Source organism: Andrena cerasifolii, chromosome 2 (genome assembly GCF_050908995.1).
Source record: "Andrena cerasifolii isolate SP2316 chromosome 2, iyAndCera1_principal, whole genome shotgun sequence".
NCBI classification, from domain to species: domain Eukaryota; kingdom Metazoa; phylum Arthropoda; class Insecta; order Hymenoptera; family Andrenidae; genus Andrena; species Andrena cerasifolii.
In genome coordinates, this window is record NC_135119.1 from 9604001 (window position 1) to 9622391 (window position 18391).

The window sequence follows — 18391 nt, forward strand, 5'->3', positions numbered from 1 at the left end:
CTGCTGATCATTTATTGATCTAGGATTTATGCGAATCTGGAAACCGTTTGGAGAAGAATGACCAGAAAGTGTGAAATTGTCAATTTAGCTGAAGGATTTATGTCCTTGGAAAATTGAAGCCAATTTGATGGAGTTGTTATGCAACTTAATGATAAAATTATATGGTAACTTAGATAAAGCTTCGTTTTTAATTTTTTTAAAGTAAGAACCGAATCTTTTTTTAATTTAGCTTTTTGTATAAATGAGTCTTAAATGTGTTAATCCTAACATTATTAAATAATTAATTTTCCACTGAGTACATGTACGAGGTACAGTGACCGGGGTAAACTGAGTTGCGAAGAAAAGATGCTCGAGTGATGTGCGCAATATCCTAAAACATCATTATCTTTATGTGAAACCTGCCTTGCAAAAATAATCAAAGCCCATTTGAAAAAAAATTGTAATAGAAAAACATAAAATGTTTTTGTTAAAAAAATTATTTAGATAGTATAAGTACGTATTTTATTAATAATTATGCATGTATTTGTTTCAGTAATAATATGTCAGACTGTTCATGTATACAAAGTTCATGTAAAAACTCATTTTCAGAAGAAAATGTGTTTACACAAAGTACAAAGTTACAAAGTACAAATTATTAACGTTAAACTTGTATCAATTCAATATATTTTTTAAAAAATAGTTTAAATAGTTTAAAAGTTCTGATAAAGTTAATTTTATAATTATATCCTTCATTAAAGCTCGTATATTATTTCAGCATATATGGGGTAAAGTGGTCGTTTTGCCTTTTTCCTTTCAAGTTGAATTTTAATATACTCCAAATTTATTTTAAGTATTGCTATTCGCCATTTATCAATAGTAATGTTTAAATTATATTACAAATCTATTTCCACATATTTTCATTGAAGGGGAAAAATTTTATTCGACTTCGAATCTTTTTCGTCTCACTTTGCCCCAGACTCCCCTACAGTTGAAGTACGACAACCTAGGGAACACCCTGTAGGTACCTATTCGCCAGCAACACTTCTGCTCGCGTTCTAATGCCTATTTTCCGCCCGGCATAATGACCCTGTGCGTCGAGTCATATCAAATGCACGTTTTAAGAGCTTTCGCGTCCAAGAATAAGCAGCAGATACAGCATCGCCGTGTGGACAGGGAGTTGAGGAAGTCGAACGTGGCTGCTTTAAAGTCGCTCGAACGAGCATTTACGCCGGGGGCAGGTAAACGCCGCCGCTGCGTGTACACAGTCCGCGACACCTTCCACGGCGAATGAGAAGGAAAGTGGCTAACACCATTCCTTTTTTCCTTTTTTCCTTTCTTCAACGGCGTCACACTGGCGACCTATTTCCGTGACAATCGTGAGCTCGCACTTACACGGCCACGCGGCGTGCGCTTATTTCTTCCGCGATAAACGATCTAGGGCAGTTTAGCTCAACTATCCAACCGAATCCTACAATTCTCCCCATCGAACTGGCTATCAACAATTGGGTACATTTCTCGTCTTTATACGTGATTATTTAAATGTCCTTTATAATTAATGCGTTAACAATTTTTTATTTATTTACCCTGAGCAAGCAGAGAATTGTGAAATATTGGTTTAGGTTTCGGTCGTTTTTTTTTTTTTAAATACTTGTAAACGTTTAAGTTCTAATTTTCGAATGTAGTAAAATAAGACCATTGGGGCGTTAACATTTCAGAGCATATTTATATTCAATATGTGATTTATTGCAAGGAGTGTTGGGACATTAAGTAACTTTCTTTATTGTGTGAGAAGTTTATTTCTTGGGTACAGTAAGATACATTGTATGTGTTAATAAATTTTAAGGGCTTGGTACTTCTGACTTTGGTAATGCTGTTTACTAGATTTCAATATTACAAACTTCTTTTCACACTTTTACTATGAAACAATGCGGTGTTGTGTTTGTTTATGTTTGTGAAGACTGCAAAAGGAAGATACAGAGTCAAATTCTTTGTTTATAATTCTAGATTCTTTTACTGTATGAAGCAATACCTATATCTGATACGAGAAGGAAAGCTAATTTAAGATTCAGTCGAATTTATAGTTGCAAGTAAATTTATTTCAATTTATTTATAATTAGAGGAAAATTCTAATCTGTTATTTATGTGAACCACGCTATAGTTCTGAATATTCTTTTAAATATCAACAATTTTAAAACAAATTTCTGTCTGTACTTAACATTCGTAATAAGAATCCTCTCATTTATGGCAAATGTCTTGAAAAATGCACTTATATTCTATGACCAAAATTCAGAATACCCTGACATCCGAGGTTTTCAATATACAATAACCAGTTTTCAGTTGACAAAAATACTGTTTACAAGAAACATATGATGAAAAAACGATGTGGCAGACTAAAATGGCGGCACGTAGTACTTGGTTCATTTTTTTTTTCAGGTAAAATGTAACTCCGATAAAAAAACAAAGACTCCTCGTGAATGACAGCTCATTATAGTCATGTACGGCGGCGATACCAGTGGCGATAAGGTAATACATTACTAATTTTACATCGCTATCTTGCTTTACCAGCGCGAAAGTCCCTCGAAAGTGATTCGATAATTACCGTAAACGGCCAATCGGTTTTGTACAACTAATATTCGTTTCACATGGACAATTATTCGCTTCTTATTAGGATTAGCAACGTCTCTTCATTGATCGGTTTCAGACGCTCGACGAGTAACCGCAATGTTATTCTATGAATTTTATTGTTAACGTTTCCGGCACATAGTAGGGTGGAGGCGAAAAAAACCCTTAAATCCTGAAATTTATTTTTTCACGTGTTACGAATTATAACAGTTAGATATCTGTTTATAGAATTAAATTTATTAATAAAATGGGGTCCGTTTTTTATGTCATGGCATTTAAGTCATTTACAACTGGGATAGGGACGTCGGTAGCACGACTAATTATGTTTCACGAGTGAACTTGCTTGCTTCAGCCCAAAATGTCAACTGGCTTCTCCGCCCCGAGAAAGCCTCATTTAAAAAATGCTGGGTAGAGAGGTTTCACCCTTTACCCTCGAATGGCCAAGATGGAGGTCAGGCCCAAACATTCCCACGATCCAGTGTACATCGCTGACGAAGTTCGGACATTGACATCGGCGGAAAGACATTGCAGCGTAGGCCTTGAAAATCCTTGGGCGTCACGATTTCAAGGATCGCTGTTGTGCCCAAGGGTTACGGCCTCATCACCCGCGGTTGCTCTTCGAAGGCAAGAGCAGAAGTTGGCCGGGCCTGTTGGAGTCCAAACCCTTGCTGATATTTTTTCGAAAGGAGGTAGTATTACAGAACTGTTAAGTAAAAATTGTGACATTGGATTTTGGAAGTCAACACTTTTTTTCTAACTTGTAGTTCGTGGTCTTAAAAACAATATGTAAGTGGCCTCGTGTACAAATTCCTGTTATTAAGCTTTGGGGAATTTCAATTATTTCAACAGCAATTAACATAGGTTGATAAGTAGCAATTTTCATTCGTATTTTATTTTGTTTGTTGAATACTTCCGTAAATATGTTCTCTCCAACCAAAAGCTTCCGTAGCTCCCACAAATTTTCGAGATCCACTTTGAAACTGTGCAGGTATAGTTTTGAGACCCCAAGATTATGAAATTACCCTCCAAAAAGCTTCCTCTTTTAATCGGTAGAACATGGTACACCCCGTGCACAATTCCCAGGGCTACGCGGCATTCTGTTGGATTTGACATTCTACCCGAAATGTAGCAGGACAATAAATTTCCCACCGGAGTGAAGTAAGTGCTCCTGCTGCGACGCGGGGAAGCCAGTGCAAAATGTTGACATCACTGACCTTGTTTCCTTGAAAGATCGTTCGTAAGATTTGCAAAGCATCCGCTGAAAAGCCGCCCTTTCTCCTTCGCGCTGTTCAGACGCTCCGTGCTGCGTAACGGATCGCATCGGTGAAAACAGAGGCGAGAGGGAGCCGGGACGTCTCCGTGTCACGGGGTGAAAAGGTTGGACATAAAATGCAAATCGGCTGTAAATCAGGTCGTACGCGTGCCACTGACGTTGGGACCGTTCCGCGATGACAATTCCCGTGACGCGCGACGAAAGGAGGAGTTGGCCCCCCCTCTGTTTGGGGTTAATTATGTTTGGAGCAAACAGGTACCCGGACCGAATTGGGGCTCAGGTGCTCGCGAGGATTGCTCCGAACCGCTGCTGCTCCACCGTTAGACTCTCTTCTCTGCAGGTTCCTAAATAGTGCTGTTACTTTTTCGTGATTTTAGTTCACTTAATAGACAGCAGTTTCTTCGGGGATGTTTCATTATATTTTCACCGTTCGTGGGTTACGTTATCCTTATTTTTATCCACAAATCGAAATACGAAGCAAGTACGTAGAAGTATAAGAGAGACAGAAATATTTATTTAACGAAGCTTTGTCAAAGGTGTATTTATAAATATATAAATTTCCCAAACAAATTTGTTAACGTTACTGTAGAATATTTTGTACGATATACGTGTTCAATTTCTAGGAATGTGTTTGAAGTGTGTAATATTAATTTCTGACAAGCATGAGAAATAATAGTGTTTTTAACAAAATCATTTTATTAGATTCTCTTTGGAATATATACCTGTCTAATATTGTTTATTAATTATCATAGAAGAGTAGCTTGAAAGTCTGAGCAAATAAAAATTCAGTAAAATAACGCCGGCAGAATAGGAAGGATGCGCAAGTTCGCGATCTAGATTTTTTAAATTTTTCTTTTTGAGTGACCTGTTCACTTTGATCTTTATCCTAGAGGTGACATGATCTCTCTTGAACTGCTTAATATTATCACGATTCTCAGTTCCTTGCTCATCTGACGTTTTATTTTTACAAAAACAATTACTTTCCCCATAATATATGAACCATTAAAATAAATGACTATTTACCTTTGTTTCCTTCGTTTACGTAGTTCGACGAACAACAGAACAGTTGTTGATCATTCTTTGAAATCTCACTGGGGGTTTCCATGTGAAACTCTGATTTCTTAACGAGATTTTGCACAGTGATAGTGCTTAAAATGCTGAAAGTAATGATATTACAATATCCAGAACATTTTCCAACTTTCGCTACATTTTTACAGAAAGAAGACCTCCTGGAGGCGCAGTCTCACAAGTAGGATATATCTCACAGACCACGCGCCATCTTTACAAGCGATCTTTTTAAAAGTTTCTCAAGCATTTCCTACCCCACTTGTGTCAGGCATAGGTACTTGGCTTAGGTACTCTTAACTATAGAGCACAATTACTTTGCCGTGAAATTGAAACAGATGAATAGCGTTGTGTACACTAGGCGTCAAAACGGCTTCCCTTCGGAAATTTGGCAACGTTGCATGTCACTAGGCATAACTCAGCGGTTCTAGTGACATGCAACGTTGCCAAATTTCCGAAGGGAAGCCGATTCTGGCGCCTAGTGTACGGCCTGTGTTGGTAACAATTATCACTAAGAGAAAATTACGTCGATAAATATTACGGGCACCTCAAAACTGATTTAGAAAGAAACCACGTATTATAGAGATTATAACAAATTTTCAAGCTGTACAGATTTTTGCAGTTACTTTTTTATGTTTTATCTTTCAAAATACAGGAACAGATATTTAAATGCTGATACTACTTGACGTTATGTGCTACCATGCATGTACATTGTGGCTTATGACACGATTTGAACGGACGTAACGTTTTCTCTGGTGCTGTACAGGGTGTCCGGTTATTTACTGGTCTCCTTCAAGAGATGATTAGGGAGGTAAAACGAAGAAAAAACATTCTACAAACATGGTGTCAAAAATTACTTTAGGACACTTACGGAGACGTCAATTTTAAAGGAGTAACCAGAGATGTCAACGCGTAGCGTAATTCTGAACTGATAGATTTAACAAACGTGTAGATTTATTTATTTATCAACAAAATGACCACCTAGATCACCAGCTATGCCACCATTAGATCTCCATTTTTGGGGAGCAATAAAGCAAACAGTTTACTGTCCAGTACTCCCATGAGTTTGAAAATCGTGACGAATTGTGGAATGCAATATTACCTGCAAGTGAACATATCACGTTAAATATACTCCCACGAATTTGACAATCGCTGTTGCGCCGCATTTATTCTGCTTCAAGTTTTCTTTAAAAACAAACACGACGATCGAGAGATGAACAGGTTTCTGAAACAAAGTTTTAACAACAGAATGTTAAATAAAACTAACAAGGGTAGTTTCCGGATTCGAAAATTCAAAAAATTCTGAAGCTTCGTCAATTTGTAGGGGATTTCCACCTGCTTGCAAGGCCATTTATGTTTGCCGCCCAGATTCGCTCTAAGGGGGTGAAATTAACCCCTGAAATTTCGGCTATCTTTCGATTTTATTTTGCAACTCGCAATTCATTAGGGATAGAAAAGAAGTTTCGAGACAAAAAATACTTCTTTTCATTAAATCTATCAAATGGTAAAAGTTGTATTAACTGTTTAAACAATTAGAAAAAGTTATAAACAGAAATATTAATGTTATCTAAAATTCGTTTTCTTACGTGAAATCTGAATTGCTTTAAAGAAACAGCATAATCCATTTTTTTTTACACAAATGCAACATTTGTTGTATTGCTAAATTGTGTTCCTCGACAATCGAATGACTTCTGGATTCCATTGTAACGTAGGTGTCTTCTATCTTTGTATAGAAGAAAGCGATGGTCATTTTGCACATTTATTACAACCAATGCTAATTTTTTAAAACGTATGTCTCATTCAGTATTTGTTTTTGCCACCATGTTTATAGCTATAACACTTTTTTCTTCATTTTACCTCCCTCATCACCTGCTTTAAGGAGATCAGTGAATAACCGGGCACTCTGTATACACCGTCGTAATTCAGGGATGTTATCACGTACTGCGTCAAAATCTGTTGGTTTAATGTTCCGGAAGAGCAGCCGCTTTTGCTGCATGCTGCTAATTGCCCTGAAGATAAGCCTGATCGACATTCATGTGCCTATCCCGAGGATTGTCGCCTGCACGCTACTGGATTCGAAAGTTTGCCGGTGGTTCAAAAGAAGGTACAATCAAAGTTTGCAATTGAATACAATATATCAACTACTTCCTGAATTATAAATTAGAAAGTATTGAACTTTGATACCTGAAATTCTATTCATGGCGGATCTTATCTATTTTAAGCATTCGAATTTTTAAACATTTACTGCTAAAGCTATTTTACGCTAAATTTGAGGAGGAGGAAACACAACAGCTGCTAGGTATTTGCTATTCATTTAGTTTTTGTCTATTAACAATATTCCGAGTAACGCGACACAACTTTACTATCGGCTCGGCATTTCTACTCACAAGAGTTGTTCTCGGGGATAACATAAGATATGACAATTATTTTCTGTTCTGTAATCACTAAGTTTTAACTTTGCTTTCTCTGCTTATAGTGTACAAATTCAAATTACAATTCCTCTTGAGAGATACGAGTGTACGATGGAATTAGAAATTAGTGTTCCCTAATTTCGGATATCCGTATTACAGTCGAACCTCGGTAACTCGAAAACCTGTATAAGTCGAAAATTTTCTTCATTCCCTTCCGCTCCGCTGTGAACACCTCTAAAACTCGAAATAAAACTTCCTTAACTCGAACTATATTTTGCATGTTATTTAGAAGAACTTCGACCTCCACAAGTCGAAGTTTACTTCTACATATGTATTACGAAATTTCGTAGAAAGATCTCAAAACATTGAGGAAAATGTTTTCTCTGAATTAATCACGATTGAAAATGCTATTGAATTACAATACACTAAAAGACTAGCACAAAGCAAAATCACATTTTTTTAATATGTAATAAAGAGTAATATTTCGAGCATAAAATGTATCTTATAATTATTTTCACCCGACTGCGGCGCAGGCGAAAAGGAGGGTAATGTGTTTATATATATATATATATATATATACTAAACAAACAACCGAAGAACTATTACTGTTTCGACACAAAAGATGTTCAAAGTTGAATATTTGCAGTTTTTTTTCCAAATCGAATATCTGAAAAACTGAGGGTGATGGCGACAAACGGTTCGCGGATTTGTTTTCAGCGCACAAAAATCTATAAGAACCGGCTATTGAATGTTACAGACCAAATTGGCTGTTGGACAGTGTAATTCGAAGATTTTTTTCCCTTCCCTTGAGATTCGAGTTATCGAGGTTCGACTGTAATTGGCCCGTATCATCCATTACCCATAATAACCAGAATACTTAAAGCCTATTTCTGTCACAGTTACATGTAAGGCGTAGAAGACTCTCAACATCCTCCCACGTACCGAGTACAAAATTCTCGAATCTTTCATTTCGCTCCAATAGTACGTCTGCGCCCCACACAAATCCAAAGCATATAGGAGTCTATTGGATACTGTCTTCTAAAGGAACTCCGACAGGGAATGACCAATTCCAGACGCCACCTGGTCGAAGCTGGACTGTGCGCACACCGTGTATACCTCATTGCCGCGACAAGTGAAGATAGTATGCTGAGAAATTACGTAATCGACCGTCAAGGGAGGATTATCCGTGGACTCGGAGGTGCAGTGGGCCCCGAAAGAAGAGGAAGCCAGTTTGTTCTTGGCGGTTTCGACGATGGACGTGAATGGCGCTTTCGTCTGGTCGGGGCCTGGTATACCCCTGGTGGTGTAAGAAGCTAGCGCATTTATTTATAACGTTTAAAGAGAATCGGGCAGACAGTAATGGCCGTGTGCACGTATGTGGCGTGTATGCCTACCTACATTTCCCAGGCAGGCTCACGGCAGCTTTCTTCTGACATAACCGAATGAAGGCGCGGGCCGCGGTTATGCAATTCGAAAGTGCCCGCCTTACTTTACGTATCGCAGCGAGGATACGCGGTATCTCATGAAGGAGCGCACGCTTAGCCTCGTGCTTTTACTTGCTATCTTTGGAGGGGAATAAAGAAAAAAAAAACACACACGGGAGAAGTGAAAAGTGTTGAACGAATTTGCACGGCCGAACAGCTCGCGTTTCCTATACCCAATAAGTGGGGAAACTCATTTTTTTTCGGCGAGATTTTCGAATGCAGAGGAACAGTGTATGGGGGTATTTTGCACAGGACCAGTATTCAATTTTTTTTTTTATAATCTCCAAGAAAATTTACAATTTGTCCTGCGAGACAGAGTAAAATGTTGTCAGTAAATATGGCTTGGGGAAACAATTGCTTTTAGGTGATGAGAAATTTTGTATGTGTTCTGTGTTAGGGGATAATTAATAGGTAAGGTACTGTCCGTTTGAAAGATATAGTGACAGCGATTAATATGGTGTAAAGCGATAGCTTCGAGGGCGCAACCACCAAGTGTGATCTTCGTTATCCATTTGGATTGCATTTATTTCATCGAATTCCTAATACACCCTAGGGCTCTAAAGTATTAATGTCCAAAAAGTCTGCTGAATATATCACTGGGCTCTTGACTCGAGGGAAAGCATTCGAGAATCCTACCAACTATTTGCCCAGCTGCTTTTACCACATTATATAAATACATTATATGCATTTCTGCTAAGTACTATATATACGCGTCTGTAAGTCCCTGAATTTGTATTATCTTCGGTGGAGAAAGATGCTGAGAAACATACGTATATTTAAATTAAATGCTAGCAAGGAATGTCAACGCCTTCTGTTAAGAATAAAAATATTTTCATTTTGTAACTTTGAGGCGGTTTCTTTTCAAGACCTCGTAAACATAACATTTTGCGCAATCACTCGAATTATAGAATATTTGATCTCTCGAGAGCTACTATGAACATTTAACCCTTCGTTGGCGCTCTGGATGTGAGCCACTCATAAACTGATTTTGACGCTCCGCACCTTCTATATGCAAAATAAATACCTTTTTCCAAAGCCGACTTACAAACTATTTTTTCCCGCAAAATATTATATCTGAACAACAACTCTGTAGATTTTTAGCATCTAATATTGAAATTTGTAAAAGTTACATTTTTTTGAAAATTTTCTTCGCGTTTTCTCGACACGTGGTAATATAGATTTTTTTTTACAAAAACTGTGATGAAATTTCAATAAAAAAAACTATTGGAATACATTCTGCAGGCCCTATTTTTCTTCTCAAAATATTATATCTGAGCAACAACTCTGTAGATTTTTAGCTTCTAATATTGAAATTTGCAAATGTTACAATTTTTTAAGATTTTCTTCGTGTTTTCTAGACATATGGTAATCTAGATTTTTTTTTGCATAAACTATGATAAAATTTCAATAAAACTATTGGAATATATTCTAGGGACCTTGAAATTGACCCATGATTTTTATCATACCGATTGGATTCTTTAGATCAGAATGGCAGTCGTCCAAAAATTGTTCTGGGTGTGAGCCACTCAGGTATGCCAAAGTTGATCGAAAAAGGAGGTGTGTCAACGAAGGGTTAACAGGACCTTCGACAAATAATAGGCCTTGTAATGTATCATTTTTTTTTTTGCATTTCCAGTAACAGGAAAATTCAGTCCCACGGTCTGCCATCTTTTTACACTTCCTTAGAGCAATTGTCCTTATTCTTTCCCACAAACACTGTGTTAATTGAAAATGATTCATTAGACATATTTATTGACGTACAAGTTATCTGTACACGCAACATATGCATCAAGCAGATTTAAAACAGCTTCCCGCCAAGAAACTGAATAACTCACGAACTTCTTCAGATTATTTTCACTCTTGGTGTATTAACTATCCATTTAATTTTACACTGACAATTTTATCTCCGTATCTGTAGAATGAATATCGTTGAAGTCACATTCCTGAAGCAAGTAGCGAATGATCATGCGAACAGCCATTAGTTCATCGGTTAATCGCAGGCCATTGGAGTCAGAGTGAAAGTAGAGTTAAAATGGTCCAATTTGAAGGCCAATACGGACAGAAAGCAGCAGGCATAGGCGGGCAAATTAAAGTACATCCGGACGAAGAAGGAGTTCGTAAAATATTCGAGTGCTCCTTTTGGGAATAAAATAAACGTTGACAGCGTTCGACGTAAAATTTCACCATCATTACCGAGCACACGGAGAAACTTGTCGCTGGCGGTAGTATCTTCGAGGTAGGTATCTATGGAGTATTTCACGAAAGAAAGAAATTCCGCAGGACGAAGCGTCTTCGACGCGAATTGCATAAGATTGATGCAGGCCCACGGTCGAGAGAGTAGCGGGGGCATTATACATGGTGTTAAAATAAAATTTACCACTTTAGGGTCTTGAAGTACCTGCACGCCGGGAGAAGTAGAGAAATGCTAAACCAAAATGGACTTCATAGTCAACAGTTTCGGGCTAAAATAAAAAAAGTTCATTTTCACTCTCACTGCAGCACCATTGAAGGGTAGTAACTGGCATAACCATGCGCAAAACGCGTCTTTGTCATTTCCAAATTAGAATAAAAAGTTGACATTGACAGCAAAATGATGATAATATTTGCTGAGCTGCTAATACGTAGATACTGAAGACTTGCGCTAGGGTTGTGTGTGCTAAGTAATCCCTGTTGATATCGGCGATAATCCTTTTTCTTAGATTCCTTGAACCAACGTAGGTACCTACTTCCAGGCTTATTCGTTTATTCAGATTCGTCGTGTTGCGGATGAATTTACTTACGTCATTGGAATAGCATTCATTATCAGCCTCGTATTGATTAATTTTAAGATTTTTTACTACTTTCGGTAAACAATATGCAGTTCCTACTAGGGCTCTTACTATCCGGATATCCGAGCGCCCGGATTGTTCGTTATAACTCGAAATCCGGATCTGAGTATCCGGATATCCGTACTTGGATCCGAGTATCCGAGTACCCGGTTCCGGATATTTTATCATCATGGCTGAATAAAGCTTCCTTTATATCGATTCTAATTAAAGAGGGCAAGTTTAACTGGAGTGATTAAAACGAGAAATTCGAAGGGAATTATATTAATATTTTATTTACAGTTATACATACACACTAAGATAATAACTTCCTATTTTGCTATGGAAAAAACAAGCTTATTTACATTTTCCGGTGACAATCATGATCTTTTGGTGGTTACAATATTATCCGCTGTAAAGAAAACCTTTTCCGAAGTTACTGATGTTGCAGGTATGCGTACATGGGTATTTTTTTTGTTAAGGAAGCCATTTTTGGAAATTTAGTTTCTCTTAATTTCCCTTAAATACTCGGGTACTCGAATCTAAATTAAATAAGTATCCGGATATCCGAATATACATTTTGTGGGTATCCGAGTATTCGGATACTCAAGACTCGGATACTCAAGACTCGGATACTCAAGACTCGGATACTCAAGACTCGGATACTCAAGACTCGGATACTCAAGACTCGGATACTCAAGACTCGGATGCTCAAGACTCGGATACTCAAGACTCGGATACTCAAGACTCGGATACTCAAGACTCGGATATCCAAGACTCGAATATCCGTAAATCCGAGAAATAGTAAGAGCCCCAGTTCCTACAGCAACGTTACCCATGAATAGGCGTACCTTTGTCCCTCGCTATACGCCGTGTTTCGCTAGTATCAGGTACGCATACAGCGCGGTAGCAACTAACGTTCATGTGCGCGCTAAAATTAGTAGAGCTCCCATACCAGGGAAGGTCTGGAGGTATTACTCACAGTTTTCAACGGGCTTTTGTGTACTGACAGTGCTTGGAATACAGAAGGAAATGATACATGATTTTAGGTACAGGCGGTGTAATAGTTTGTAAGATACTTATATATCGTTAAAGCTTTAAATGTATCTATCTTCAGTGGTGGAATCACGTCAATCTTGACGAAGTAAGCACATGGCGCAGAGGCATAGATGTTTGCCCACCGAAAGCTTGGTCTCTTTCGAGCGATTTCGAATTACGTTACAACTTCTTTCTACTGTATAATTTTATATCGCTCAACTTTCTTATTGCCTGAATTCTATTAACCGTTCACACCTGGCACTCTATGTATATCTTTGATTACGGTAGCTGAAGCTTCGCCAGTATGCAAACGCTCGTTGGAACATGAGGATCGTAGGACTCTTTGTTTTTCAACACCCTGTATTAAAAAACGGCAAAACGAAACTCGACTGTACGGACAAACGACCGTAAAGACGCGCTCCCTGCACGCGTGTCTTTATGTACAATATAAAAGCCTGCGAAGTGGTGAAAGTGAGCAACTGCTTTCCCCCGTAAGACAGCTCGCGTCTCCTCGATGGTCTCTTTTAAACGCATGTATTACACGGTTATGTCATAACCAAACTGTAGACGCGGGAGAAAATGCAAACCGCGTGTCTCCACACGTGTTGCCGCCACGCTATTCTTATCGCGGATTTACATTTCGCCGTGCTAATCATTTCGATCTATATTTAGGGCAGCATGTGATTGTTTTGATTTTCAGTCGACGGGAGGAAGTCGGATAAAGAGGGCTCCTCAGTTTTATCCCAGTGGATGATTTTCATGGGTCTCTACCGTTTGGACAAGCTTAGGCAAGTCCCTCGGCAGGCTACTTTCAGCAAGTGTATTTTCCCTACTATACTAATTTATAGAATCTTGACGATGCGTACATCTCCTTATCAATCGCATAACAGAAATCATTTATACCTGTGTATTCACCATGTCAGTCGACAGCATATTTTTGGGCAAACTTTGTAATAGTACAGTAGAGTGATGTAAGAGTGCGCACTTAACGTTTAGACTTCATTAAAATCCGTGGTATTGCACTGATAGCACATATCATTGTGTAAGAAATAACTACTATCCCTTCTTATTCGATAGGCAGTGACTTCGTGTAAATCTACCTGTCAGAACATGTATAAAATAAATATTTCCAAAAAGTGTCAAATGCGAAGTTTTACTCGATACGTGGGGCAAAAGTTCGCATGTTGTGGTGTAAAAGAACGCAGCGAGAAATTTTCACAAAAGTGTTTTACTTTCCTACATACAATAGTTGTGGTAATATAGCAAAACTACTAATAGTTTAGAATTTTTTTTTTTAATTAAGGTAACAGTAATAGCACATAACATTACCCTCACCTTCGTAGTTTGCGCAGGCATCAGTCTTCTGGAGGATCAATTTATTCTTCTTCACACGTAGGACAATTTATTTTTCCCATAGACTTAGATGGTTGGGCTATTCTCTTTTTGGAACCGATTTGCTTCGTTACGTTCAAAATTTTTCTGAAGTAGATGTTATTATATGGATTCTTTTTTGGATTTTTTTTCTGACAAAATAAAGATTGTTTTAAAACTATATAAAAAATCCAAGCCTTTGTGACATTCCGGCCCCACTACATGGGTCACGCCGGTTAGTCTCCGCCGGCGCCGCTAGAGGTCTACTCTTCTCGCAAGTCCTATCGTCTACTCTCGTTCGCATATATACAAGTTCCAAGATCATTTCCCCTTAGTCCCCGTGTGTCTAGGGCAGGGGCCGTCATATACCGAATTATAATATTGGAAATGAATCAGAGAAGGAAATAAATACTAATAAATAATAAATAGTTTGGACTGCGAAATATCATATATTATTAAGTAAATGTTACTCTGCAACGAGGATTAATCGAAAATGAGAGATTATTTGCCTCAAAATGGAGATTTTATCTTTCAAAATTCATTTGCCTTGTTTGTTTTGTTCAATGCCTTTGCTTCTAGATAAAAATTCTATCCCTCTTAATTTTAAAGTAAATATTCATCTGGACAAATCGCGATTTCTTGGCAAGTGCCGTTCATTTATTCTTTGGATGTGTAGGATTATGGCAACAGAGGAGCACGTATAGGTAGCAGTAACGTTTCGCAAAGCCTCTGCTGTGATGTCGAAGTTGGTAATGGCTGATTGGTTAAACAGTCATTGGCCTTAGAAAGTGAACCAACTCTGAGTTTTTTCATCGCGTACACAATTTGGAAATAGCGGAGAATCGCCTCTATAACATCGAATATCAGGCGTTTTCGATGAAAGTTCCTCAGACAGGACGCTCAATTTAAAGAATCAAGTACCTACGTACTAACATTTCAAGGTCATTTATCAAACGAGACTAGATTGTTCTTAGGATATTATAATCAAGCATGCACATACATAGATTACACACAATCCAATCATTTATTTGTACCAAGTATGCAAAGCATTCTCTCCACTTATCCTAGATATTAATTTCTACAGACAAATTCTATTTTTATGGATAACAATTATTCAAATTGATTTCTATCATCTTGCTTTGCAGTTTAAAAATGAGAAACGTGTTGTACCTGGCATCTGCAAAAGTAGGTAAACGGAAGAAAGTTACAGTGAACATGAATATTCCAATACATTTCGCCGATTACAATTTGCATGTAGTAATATGTAATTAATTATTTGAGCATCGTTATGCGTTCATTACTGTAAGACATTCTGTATAACGTATAATTATGTGAATATATACCTACAGCCACATCATGGTTGCAACATATGCCATTATGAGGATGCGTAAATATTTGGGGAGTGCTTGTTAAACGTAATAATGTCAACACGGTGACATAATTTATTTGTGAGACAGCGTATTTTCGTTATCAACGCAAGTTGATTCATAAATACACGCCAATACTTCAGGGGCTGAATTTGCACATTACAGTAAGTAAAGAATGTCATATGAGCCGTAAACTATAATAAAAAAAATTCAAACCGACTTCAAAACAATAAGTATGCCCTAAAAAGTAAAAATAATTGTTTTCCTTATTTAATCTACGACTTTCAATTTTTTCGAGTCGGTGTCAGATTTACACAGTACAAACGATGAAGCGTCGACTTCGAAAAATTCAGAGTCATAGATTAAATAGGGGAAACAATTATTTTTTTACTTTTTAGGGCATTTTTATTTTTTTAAGTCGGTTTTATTTTTTTTAATTAATTTTTCTCGTATTGTTGTAATTTTTCTCATTGCTCGTATGTCGAAACGTATGTATACACATGTCTAAACATTGCTTCTCATTGTTCGGCAATGGCCACAGACCTGCACGCCACTGCGTACACGTCTGACATGCTTCGTTGTACATACATATACATGTACTATATAATTTGTAATGCGTGCAGGTGTGCCTAGGGACGCCCGATAGGCGCAACAGGACTATATTGCCGTCGATGGTACTCGGGACTCTACGACCTTCGTGATATGCGAGCAGTATACTTAATCAGAATCGAACGTCCCGAGGGAAAATGTATTTTTTCTGCTTGGAAGGTTCAAACAGTTGCATCAGCGCACGACGATCAGCCTCTATTTTCTCTAGTCAAATTTCACTGTGGCGTAGGTGGGCACATTTCTAAATTTTTCGTTACCTTTGAAATTGCACGCAATTTCAACTTCCAATGGCACGTACACTTTCTCCAAAATGATAAAATGATTTTGGAACTTTGGGAGTATCGGGTGTTTTAAATGTAAAAGAAGGAATACATGGTTCTTTTAATTAAAAGTATTAAAATAGTCCGAATATGTAATACACTATTTCATGTTATAGGAAGCCATGGCTAACGTTTATTCAATTTTGTTTATATAAGTTAGCATCTAAGAGAATGCTACTTAAGGGGACTCGGCAATCAGAAACTCGATTTTTGTTGTTGTATTTTTCGAAAGTACCACCCCTCCCAAGTAAAATTCCGTTTGGTGTATGTTAAAATTTGCAAAATTAAGGATTTTACAGCCGAAAAGGTCGAGCGCATCATAAGCCGTTTCTGCGCGCACACAGGTAGACTAATTCCTCTTTCGAAATATTAATCGCAATTTTCTCGTAATCATATTTCCTCTTCGTTTTGCAGTGATTGCTAAAAAACGGAGGTACAAGTCGATTTGAAAAAAATTCAGCATATGTGAAACATGTCTAGTTACGACCTGAACTACGCGTAACTCTGTGAAAACTTCTGTTTTGACAGAAAAAATTAAAATGGCGCTTTTCCCTGGCGAAAGATCAAGTTTCTTTAAAATTTGCCGTTTTACAGCCGCCGTTTTTATAATTTTTATTTTTTTCCTTTTTCAATAGGTTCAGTGCAGAATGGGGGTCAGGGCAAAGTATCAATTTCAGAGGATATTTCACAATTCAATTTCGCACGGCCAGAATCACTGCAAAATTACAGCGGCTCCAGAAAAAAACACCTATTTATCAGGCAACTGTAGCGCTGTCATACATATGTATATATTATTAAAATAATTATTTTTCTACTGTTTATAGTATTAACAAACATTACCCAAAAGTACTAGTCACAATTTGTATTCATCTGCTTGTAATTAATTCGCAAAAAATACTTGATTTTCGAGCGATCTGACTGCCTAGTCCCCTTAATATGATCCTAATTATTTATTGAATCATTTAATTTCTTCGTCTCAAAATTACATGTATATCCCGAAAGAGGGGCCATATGTTATACCTAGACAGATAAAGCCACAAGTATCAACAGATTGGATTGTATTGCATAAGAGGCTTCCACAGTAGTATCTACTAAGATCTTCGTGACGGTGAAACAGTAATGTTTTCCATGTGAAGTATTAATAGCTGATGGCTGGTATTTCAGATATATATATATATATATATATATATATATATATATATATATATATATATATCCACACAATTTCTACTTTCTTCTAAAGTGAATGTCCCAATTTCTGCGCATTTAAGAGGTTACTCGTCATAAAGAAGGTGTAAAAAATTTGTTCGTGATCAAATTTTGCAGAGTAATTGATTAATTCTTTAATAATAAATCTATTGAAAAACTATTTTCTGCCCAATTATCGAATACCAGTAGTGACGCTGTTCCTTAGCACAAGCAGCTAGAACCCTTTTTCGCTGCTTATGCTGCACTTTGATTAGCCCCAAGCTCGTGCAACACTCGCGTAAATGTTCAAATAATTTAGATTTAATTTGTTGCAACTGTAGCACAAACGTAACGCTTATAATAATAAGAAAAATACGAAATCAGCAGAAATAGGGACATGAGTAGGAATTGGGACATTCACCTTATCTTTTTAAATCACTACAGTCTCTCTTCAAAGTGAGCATCCAAAGTATCAGTCGTGACCCACAGAAGTGTCTCGTGGAAAAAGACAGTTAAACACGTATGGCTGATTTAATTTCGATGAAACTTATTAGAGTTGCCCAAAAGTCGAAAGGAAAAGATTCTAAAATTTCAGGGCTCGCTTTCTTTCGTTGGAGGTTATTGCCACAGTACGAAGCTGAGCCTGGCTTGTCCATCGCGGGCTGTGCTGTACGGTTTCACGTGTATTTTTGCCCCATGCCGGCGACACGCAGCATTGCTCGAAGCCTGAATATTGGGTAATCTAACGCGTCCAAGGCTAACCGAGCCTTGAGCTGCCTTTCCAAGTGTTTCACTAATCCGACCGTTCGCTCGATCGTAACGGTTTGATCCGAGTCTCCTTATGATTAGATTTTGGATCG

At 37.6% G+C, this 18391-nt stretch overlaps 1 long non-coding RNA gene across 1 annotated transcript; it reads left to right on the forward strand.

Annotated features, from left to right (window-relative positions):
* The first annotated feature begins 1066 nt into the window (after positions 1-1066).
* On the forward strand, positions 1067-3396 carry LOC143378946 (uncharacterized). Its single transcript, XR_013088394.1, has 3 exons — positions 1067-1485; positions 2413-2502; positions 2954-3396. It is a non-coding gene; the product is annotated as an uncharacterized LOC143378946 (long non-coding RNA).
* Positions 3397-18391: the final 14995 nt, after the last annotated feature.